This window comes from Salmo salar, chromosome 10, assembly GCF_965601325.2.
Source record: "Salmo salar chromosome 10, fSalSal1, whole genome shotgun sequence".
Lineage (NCBI taxonomy): Eukaryota > Metazoa > Chordata > Actinopteri > Salmoniformes > Salmonidae > Salmo > Salmo salar.
The window spans coordinates 17,212,221-17,221,452 of NC_138300.1; the positions used below are offsets into that span (position 1 = coordinate 17,212,221).

A 9,232-nucleotide genomic window follows, 5' to 3' on the forward strand; every position below is an offset into this window, starting at 1 on the left:
AGCCATGCTCCTCGTTCAGGGGACACGTTCCGGTTCGTCCCATAGACAGTCATTCAAAGTTGGCTTCTTTCAGCGGTACTTTTGAAGCTTTCTGTCAAATAACGAGAACATGCCCAAAAGTTGTTGTGTAATGGGGTGTACCTCTAATAAAAACCCGAGGTCTGGGGTGTTCCTCTTATTAGAGCTACACCCCAGACCCCGGGTTTCTAACTCTACTAAATCCTAAAACAGAGCCTCACAGAAGAGTGCTGTGCTCTAGTCCAGGGTTTCCCAAACTCGGTCGTGGGAAACTCTGTAGTCCACCTCTAGGTAGCCTGTGGCACCCGTCTTCGTCACACACACTACGTGTGTAGTAAACACTTCATTACAGGTAAGAAAATGCATTGTTGTTTACATTAGACAGGGTGTGTAGTTGTGTCTTCCGCGGTTGATTGGTATGTTTGTGTATAACAAAGAGCGCTATCCAGTTTTTCCCCGTATGCTTTCAGTCAACTCTAGTTAGAAGTAACGTTAGACTGCGGCCCGGAGCGAAGAGAGTAGCTTGCAGCTAACGTTAGCTATCTCAAGTCCGACCAATGGTGTATAGGTAAATCATTGAGTCTAACATTGTAATCGGTTATAAACGAAAAGGGTGGAGTGAAAGCCATCCTGAAAGTACATTTGTTAACCTGTCTAAGAGATAGTGAAATGTGTTGTGTTGGCCTGTTGAGTACACGGGGTAAAGAGCAGAAATTGGGTCGGAGCTCCCCACCTTGGCTTGGGTCTAAATTAGTGAGAGCCTGAGGTGTAGCTATTAGACCTACTGGTCATAAGCCGAGCACAATGTAAAAATAAAATAAAATGCCATTTCATTTCGTCGTATGATGAAGGAGACCAAGGCACAGTGTGTGTATCGTTCCACATTTTATTATAACTGTGAAACTATGCAAGACATACAAATAAACTACAAAACAAAATAACAAACCGTGACGAAGAGGTGAAACATACACTACCTCAAAATAATCTCCCACAAAACCTAGTGGGAAAAAACAACAACTTAAATATGATCCCCAATTAAAGCCAACGATGACTAGCTGCCTCTAATTGGAGATCATCCCCCAAAAAACATACACTGCTCAAAAAAATAAAGGGAACACTAAAATAACACATCCTAGATCTGAATGAATGAAATAATCTTATTAAATACTTTTTTCTTTACATAGTTGAATGTGCTGACAACAAAATCACACAAAAATAATCAATGGAAATCCAATTTATCAACCCATGGAGGTCTGGATTTGGAGTCACACTCAAAATTAAAGTGGAAAACCACACTGCAGGCTGATCCAACTTTGATGTAATGTCCTTAAAACAAGTCAAAATGAGGCTCAGTAGTGTGTGTGGCCTCCACGTGCCTGTATGACCTCCCTACAACGCCTGGGCATGCTCCTGATGAGGTGGCGGATGGTCTCCTGAGGGATCTCCTCCCAGACCTGGACTAAAGCATCCGCCAACTCCTGGACAGTCTGTGGTGCAACGTGGCGTTGGTGGATGGAGCGAGACATGATGTCCCAGATGTGCTCTATTGGATTCAGGTCTGGGGAACGGGCGGGCCAGTCCATAGCATCAATGCCTTCCTCTTGCAGGAACTGCTGACACACTCCAGCCACATGAGGTCTAGCATTGTCTTGCATTAGGAGGAACCCAGGGCCAACCGCACCAGCATATGGTCTCACAAGGGGTCTGAGGATCTCATCTCGGTACCTAATGGCAGTCAGGCTACCTCTGGCGAGCACATGGAGGGCTGTGCGGCCCCCCAAAGAAATGCCACCCCACACCATGACTGACCCACCGCCAAACCGGTCATGCTGGAGGATGTTGCAGGCAGCAGAACGTTCTCCACGGCGTCTCCAGACTCTGTCACGTCTGTCACATGTGCTCAGTGTGAACCTGCTTTCATCTGTGAAGAGCACAGGGCGCCAGTGGCGAATTTGCCAATCTTGGTGTTCTCTGGCAAATGCCAAATGTCCTGCACGGTGTTGGGCTGTAAGCACAACCCCCACCTGTGGACGTCGGGCCCTCATACCACCCTCATGGAGTCTGTTTCTGACCGTTTGAGCAGACACATGCACATTTGTGGCCTGCTGGAGGTAATTTTGCAGGGCTCTGGCAGTGCTCCTCCTGCTCCTCCTTGCACAAAGGCGGAAGTAGCGGGCCTGCTGCTGGGTTGTTGCCCTCCTACGGCCTCCCCCACGTCTCCTGATGTACTGGCCTGTCTCCTGGTAGCGCCTACTACGCTGACAGACACAGTAAACCTTCTTGCCACAGCTCGCATTGATGTGCTATCCTGGATGAGCTGCTGCACTACCTGAGCCACTTGTGTGGGTTGTAGACTCCGTCTCATGCTACCACTAGAGTGAAAGCACCGCCAGCATTCAAAAGTGACCAAAACCTCAGCCAGGAAGCATAGGAACTGAGAATTGGTCTGTGGTCACCACCTGCAGAACCACTCCTTTATTTTTGGTGTCTTGCTAATTGCCTATAATTTCCACCTGTTGTCTATTCCATTTGCACAACAGCATGTGAAATTTGTCAATCAGTGTTGCTTCCTAAGTGGACAGTTTGATTTCACAGAAGTGTGATTGACTTAGAGTTACATTGTGTTGCTTAAGTGTTCCCTTTATTTTTTTGAGCAGTGTATAAATACAGAAACTAGAACCACACAACATATAAAATTTAAACTAGACAAAACCCCCTGTCACACCCTGACCTACTCTACCATAGAAAATAAAAGCTTTCTATGGTCAGGACGTGAAAATTCAGACAAACACGTTTTCTTTCAATGGTCTTTCGTCTAATGAGAGTTATTAGGTAGAAACAGTAACACTGTGTGATGTGACGATTGCATTAGCTCTATCTCTGCACATGTGCCTGCTGTTCAAGGGTCTACTATCATTAATCCCACTTCTAATATTGCCTATGATTATTTATTTTACAGGGCACAACTGTACTCAAACTACAATAAATGGACAACTGTGAAGCATTTCATAGCTTGTAGTCCTGCTGGCAGTATCACATACTGTACCTGTCGAAAGGCTGCGGTGGTCGTGCTTCAGATGTGAAGATTTTCAGAGTCTGACTTTATCTCGCCACAATATCATCATCCTGGCGATCAGGTATGTATTATGTAGGCTATGCCTGGGTGCCTGGACTCTAAGCTGTTCTGACAACTATTGTTTCTTTGACGAGAGGAGTTTGCAAAACAGCTCAAAGAGATCTGGCACCCAGACTGTATATAATCCTGGTAATATTTTGATTTATTTCTGATCGTGGCTGTTTGTTTTTTGTTGTGATTTCAGATCTTGGCTGTCTTAAAGAGGTGGATTCATATTGGTATGTGTTGACTCCAGTGCTTTCCACAGTTGTGACAAGTTGGCTAAGATGCCCTTTGGGTGGTGGACCATTCTTGATACACACAGGAAACTGCTGAGGGTGCACTTGGCACGTACTACCATACCCCCTTCAAAGGTGCTTAACCTGTCTCCTCCTCTTCATCTACACTGATTTAATAGGATTTAACAAGTGACATTAATAAGATGGCATAGCTTTCACCTGCATTCACCTGGTCAGTGTATGTCATGGCAGGTTTTCTTAATGATTTGTACAGTCAGTGTATATCTCTGACAACTCATCAACTGCATTAGCTATTTGCACCCACACACTTTACATTGTATACATTTTTACTTAAATTACTTACTATTGTGTATTATGTGTATGTACTACAATTAGACTATGGGTAAGTTCTGTCCATATTCTGTCTATTGTATACACTGTAGCACCATTTCACCAGGTCAAATGTATGTACATGGCGATTAGAGGTGATTCTTATTCTATAGAGAGGGTGAAACGGTGTCCTGAAGGGAATATTCCATATCCTCCATGGGGAACATCCACTGTGCTTCTTGAAGAACCCTTAGGGATGAAGTTGACAAGCGAGAAGAGACGATGGTTGACAACATACTACACGTATGTGCTGCAATGGTGAACATGTCTGATAGTGTTGTTTACAAGAATACAAATGAATGTGACAGCCAAAGGGATGCCTAAAAAGGGTCCTGAAATGCCAATCTTTTTTTTTTTCTTCACCAGACCGATTACATGATTCAGGGTTGAGTCCTTCGACTGAACTACTCTATTCCTAACTTTTCTTCATGTACCAGCTTCCCATTCTTCCTCTCTGCACTGTATTCCACCCTGGACTGTCTGTAGACTGGAGTCTGTCTCCTAAGAAGGAAACGCATCACCGTCAATTGTTTTTGGTTGTTGATGTTTTTTTACAGCCAGCGTGGAACCAGATATAAGGCTGTATTCAATCCGTATCGCGGAAGATCCGTATTAAAATGCAAAGGTAATTTCCGATTGAGCCGACATATGCAGCGTTTAACGCGAATGCAGTCTCCGCGAACACGGGAACATGGCCTTTACATTTCAGACGAGCTAATAAAAGGTGGATCTTCCTCGATACGGATTGAATTCAGCCCATAGTCTTGGTTTTCTTAACTTATTCCCAATCTCTTATTCTATCAGTTACAGTATATGAAATAAATATACAGTAGACCTATATCACAACCTAGAGTTTGTACCTTGTAAATGGGCTGTGCCAACCATCTTGTTGTAGATATACTTGGCCCAGAATCGGTTTATTGTGTCCAGAGCCTTGGTGAGGAAGTCATCATCTCACGGGACACGGACAATTACACATTGTTTGGGGGTCCACGTGATGAAATCAGTTCTTGTTTCACAAACATCTGCAGCTGCGCCTGTGTTGAACAAAACATAGTGAAAACTGACTCACCGCGTAGCAGTCTATGCTCCTATGAACTTTTTGATGTCAGACAACATTTAGGTCAACTATGAACTGTGTTGATATGCATTTTGCCTTATAACTGTGTCACGTTTGTCGTATGATGAAGGAGACCAAGGCGCAGCATGTGTATCGTTCCACATTTTATTATAACTGTGAAACTATGCAAGACATACAAATAAACTACTAAACAAAATAACAAACCGTGACGAAGAGGTGAAACATACACTACCTCAAAATAATCTCCCACAAAACCTAGTGGGAAAAAACAACAATTTAAATATGATCCCCAATTAGAGACAACGATGACCAGCTGCCTCTAATTGGAGATCATCCCCCCCCCCCAAAAAAACATAGAAAAACAGAAACTAGAACCACACAACATAGAACATTTTAACTAGACAAGACCCCCTGTCACGCCCTGACCTACTCTACCATAGAAAATAAAAGCTTTCTATGGTTAGGACGTGACAAACTGCTATATAATTCAGTGTAAATGTTTACCAACCTGAGTGTTGGATAAGTGGTTCTTCCTCAAAGAAGTTGCACTTGCCAGATGCCCTCTCTTGTTCTGTAGCCAGTCGTCTAGAGTGCTGTTGTCTTGTGCCCAGTTGAAAGGACACTTGACCTCCAGGACTCTGTGTACAGCCACCCATGTCTGACCGCCCTGACCTTAGAGAGCTGTGTTATGTCTCTATTTGGTTAGGTCAGGGTGTGGGGTGGGCATTCTATGTCATGTATTTCTTTGTTTTGGCCGTATGGTTTCCAATCAGAGGCAGCTGTCTATCGTTGTCTCTGATTGGGAATCATACTTAGGCAGCCTTTTTCCCACCTGTGTTTGTGGGTAGTTGTTTTCTGTTTTGTGTAGTGTACCTGACGGAACTGTTGGCTTTTCATTTTGTTATTTTTGTGTGTGTTTTTGATAATAAAAATCATGAACACGTACCACGCTGTGCTTTGGTCCACTCCTTCCGACGAATGCCATTACACAATGGTTTGACTTGAGCCTTCATGATGGTGCGGTCGGACGCCCCAGGTTTGTGATGATAAATCACTTGTACCCATCCACTTTCAAATAAGTTATTGGGCTTCCAAGGAATGGTAATTGTTCATATTACGTGCAGTGTAGATACCTTGTAAGATAAAGGGCAAAATACATAAGAAAAATGTACTGAATGCACAACTCATGGAAACATCAGATTATGTTTTTTTAGGGGAAGAGGTAGGCACTGGGCAGGAAGGTGCTGCCAGTAAGCCTAATGTTATCACCCCTCTATCCTAATGCTAGGACTGGAAATGTAGTCCTTTTTATATAGTACATTGCTATAATACTTTTTACTATTGTTTTTGACACAAAGTAGGACTGACAGGTGTCTAATAAGCTAAAGTTTTGAACTGAAATGTAATGTCGGTTAAAAAATGGAGAGAAGGCTATTACAGCCTCAGATCTTGGAATATGGGTCATGCAGCCTAATGGTCAGCCAGCTCATTAGTCATTTCTAAGGGATATTATTAAGAATAAATAGCTAACTTGAAATGATGGAACTCAGTCGCGAAGTGGTAGGCCACACAAGCTCACAGAATGTGATCACCAAGTGCTAAAGTGCATAGCATGTAAAAATCCTCTGTCCTCGGTTGCAACACTCACTACCGAGTTCCAAACTGCCTCAGGAAGCAACGTCAGCACAAGAACTGTTCTTCAGGAGCTTCATGAAATGGGTTTCTATGGCCAAGCAGCCACACACAAGCCTAAGATCACCATGCACAATGCCAAGCGTCGGCTGGCGTGGTGTAAAACTCGCAGCCATTGGACTCTGGAGCAGTGGAAATGCGTTCTCTGGAGTGATGAATCACGCTTCACCATCTGGCAGTCCGACGGATGAATATGGGTTTGGCAGATGCCAGGAGAACGCTACCTGCCCCAATGCGTAGTGCCAACTGTAAAGTTTGGTTGGAGGAGGAATAATTGTCTGGGGCTGTTTTTCATGGCCCCTTAGTTCCAGTAAAGGGAAATCTTAATGCTACAGCATACAATTACATTCTTGATGATTCAGTGCTTCCAACTTTGTGGCAACAGTTTGGGGAAGGCCCTTTCCTGTTTCAGCATGACAATGGCCCCGTGCACAAAGCGAGGTCCATACAGAAATTGTTTTTTTGAGATCGGTTTGGAAGAACTTGACTGGCCTGCACAGAGCCCTGACTTCAACCCCATCGAACACATTTGGGATGAGTTGGAACACCGACTGCGAGCCAGGCCTAATCGCCCAACATCAGTGCACGACCTCACTAATGCTCTTGTGGCTGAATGGAAGTCCCCGCAGCAATGTTCCAACGTCTAGTGGAAAGCCTTCCCAGAAGAGTGGAGGCTGTTATAGCAGCAAAGGGGGGACCAACTCCATATAAATGCCCATGATTTTGGTCATGTAGTGTATATACTTTCTATATCCTATAGGGATAATTAACAATTAATACGTCATCTGAATCAGCATATAAATGGATGAGAGAGCTTCCTACTGCCTGAGCTATGTGGTTGATGTAAATTGAGAAGAGCGTGGGGCCTAAGATTGAGCCTTGGGGTACTCCCTTTGTGACAGGCAGCGGCTGAGACAGCAGATTTTCTGACTTTATACACTGCACTCTTTGAGAGAGGTAGTTAGCAAACCAGGCCAAAGACCCCTCAGAGACACCAATACTCCTTAGCCGGCCCACAAGAATGGTATGGTCTTCCGTATCAAAAGCTTTGACCAAGTCAATAAAAATAGCAGCACAACATTGCTTAGAATCAAGGGCAATGGTGACATCCTTGAGAACCTTTAAGGTTGCAGTGACACATCCATAACCTGAGTGGAAACCAGATTGCATACAAGAGAGAATACTGTAGACATCAAGAAAGCCAGTCAGTTGATTATTGACAAGTTTTTCCAACACTTTTGATAAACAGGGAAAAATACAAATAGGCCTATAACAGTTAGGATCAGCTTGAACTCCCTCTTGAAATAAAGGATGAACCGTGGTTGCTTTCCAAGCAATGTGATCCTCCCCAGAAAGGAGAGACATAAAGGTCGGAGATAGGCTTAGCAATGATAGGGGTTGAGGTCAAGTTTCAAGAGCTCCTTTAGCACCTCAGACTCAGTGACTGCCTGCAGGAAGAAACTTTGTAGCGGGGCAGGGGAAAAAGAGGGAGAAGCATCGGGAATAGTCACATTAGAAGGGGTGGGAGATTAGGAAATGTTGGACGGGCAAGCAGGCATGGCTGAGTCCAATAGGAATCCTGACTTAATGAAGTGGTGATTAAAGAGCTCAGCCATGTGCTTCTTGTCAGTAATAACCACATCATCAACTTTAAGGGACATGGGCATCTGTGAGGAGGGTTTGTTATCCAGATCTTTAACCATTTTACAGAACTTCTTGGGGTTAGACTCACAGAGAGTGAACTGTTCCTTAAAGTAACTAACTTTGGCCTTCCGGATAGCCTGAGTGCACTTATTTCTCATTTGCCTGAACGAGAGCCAGTCAGGCTGAGTATGCGTGTGCGCAATTCTTGAGGTGGAGTAACTCTGCAAGATCACGGTCGAACCAGGGGCTGAACCTGTTTTTAATTCTCATTTTCTTTATGGGGTCGTGTTTGTTAACAATACCACTGAAAATATTTAAAAAAAGAAGGTCCAAGCGTCTTCGACAGAGTGGAACAAGCTGATTCTATACCATTTTACAGAGGCCAGTTCATAAAGGAAGGCTTGCTCATTAAAGTTTTTTAGCAAGCGTCTATGACAAATCAGGACAGGTCGTTTCACTGAGCAGCCATTACGAACACAGGCTGTAAAACAGTGATCATTAAGGCCATTAGAGAAAACACCAGACTGATACCTATCAGGATTATTTGTGAGGATAACATCAAGGAGAATAGCCTTTTCTGGGTTTTTGGAGTCATACCTTGTGGGATTGGTAATAATCTGAGAAAGATTTAGGGAGTCCCATTGCTTTAGGACTTGGTCAGGTGGTTTAAGCATGTCCCAGTTTAGGTCACCTAGCAGGACAAATTCCGACTTAGTGTAAGGGGCCAGGAGAGAGCTTAGGGCAGATAGGGTACAGGCAGGTGATGATGGAGGACGATTGCACCCAGCAACAGTCAACAAAGAGCTATTTGAAAGTTTAATACATAAAACCAGCAAATAAAATTGTTTGGGGACAGACTTGGTGGAGACAACCGAGCACTGAAGGTTATCCTTGGTAAAGATTGCCACTCCCCCAACTTTGGAAGATATGTCTCGCCGAAAAATGTTAAAACCAGAAAGGTTAACATCAGTATTCAAAACACTCTTCCTTAACCACGTCTCAGTAGGCTTCCGGGTTTAGCGGCGGGTGTTAAGAAGCGTGGTTTGGTGGGTC

The 9,232-nt window shown here is 44.0% G+C and overlaps 1 long non-coding RNA gene across 1 annotated transcript; it reads left to right on the forward strand.

Moving 5' to 3' along the window:
- The first annotated feature begins 189 nt into the window (after positions 1-189).
- LOC106613624 (uncharacterized) lies at positions 190-5,788 on the forward strand. The gene is made up of 3 exons (XR_001330529.3): positions 190-370; positions 2,978-3,155; positions 3,339-5,788. It is a non-coding gene; the product is annotated as an uncharacterized LOC106613624 (long non-coding RNA).
- The last annotated feature ends 3,444 nt before the right edge of the window (positions 5,789-9,232 follow it).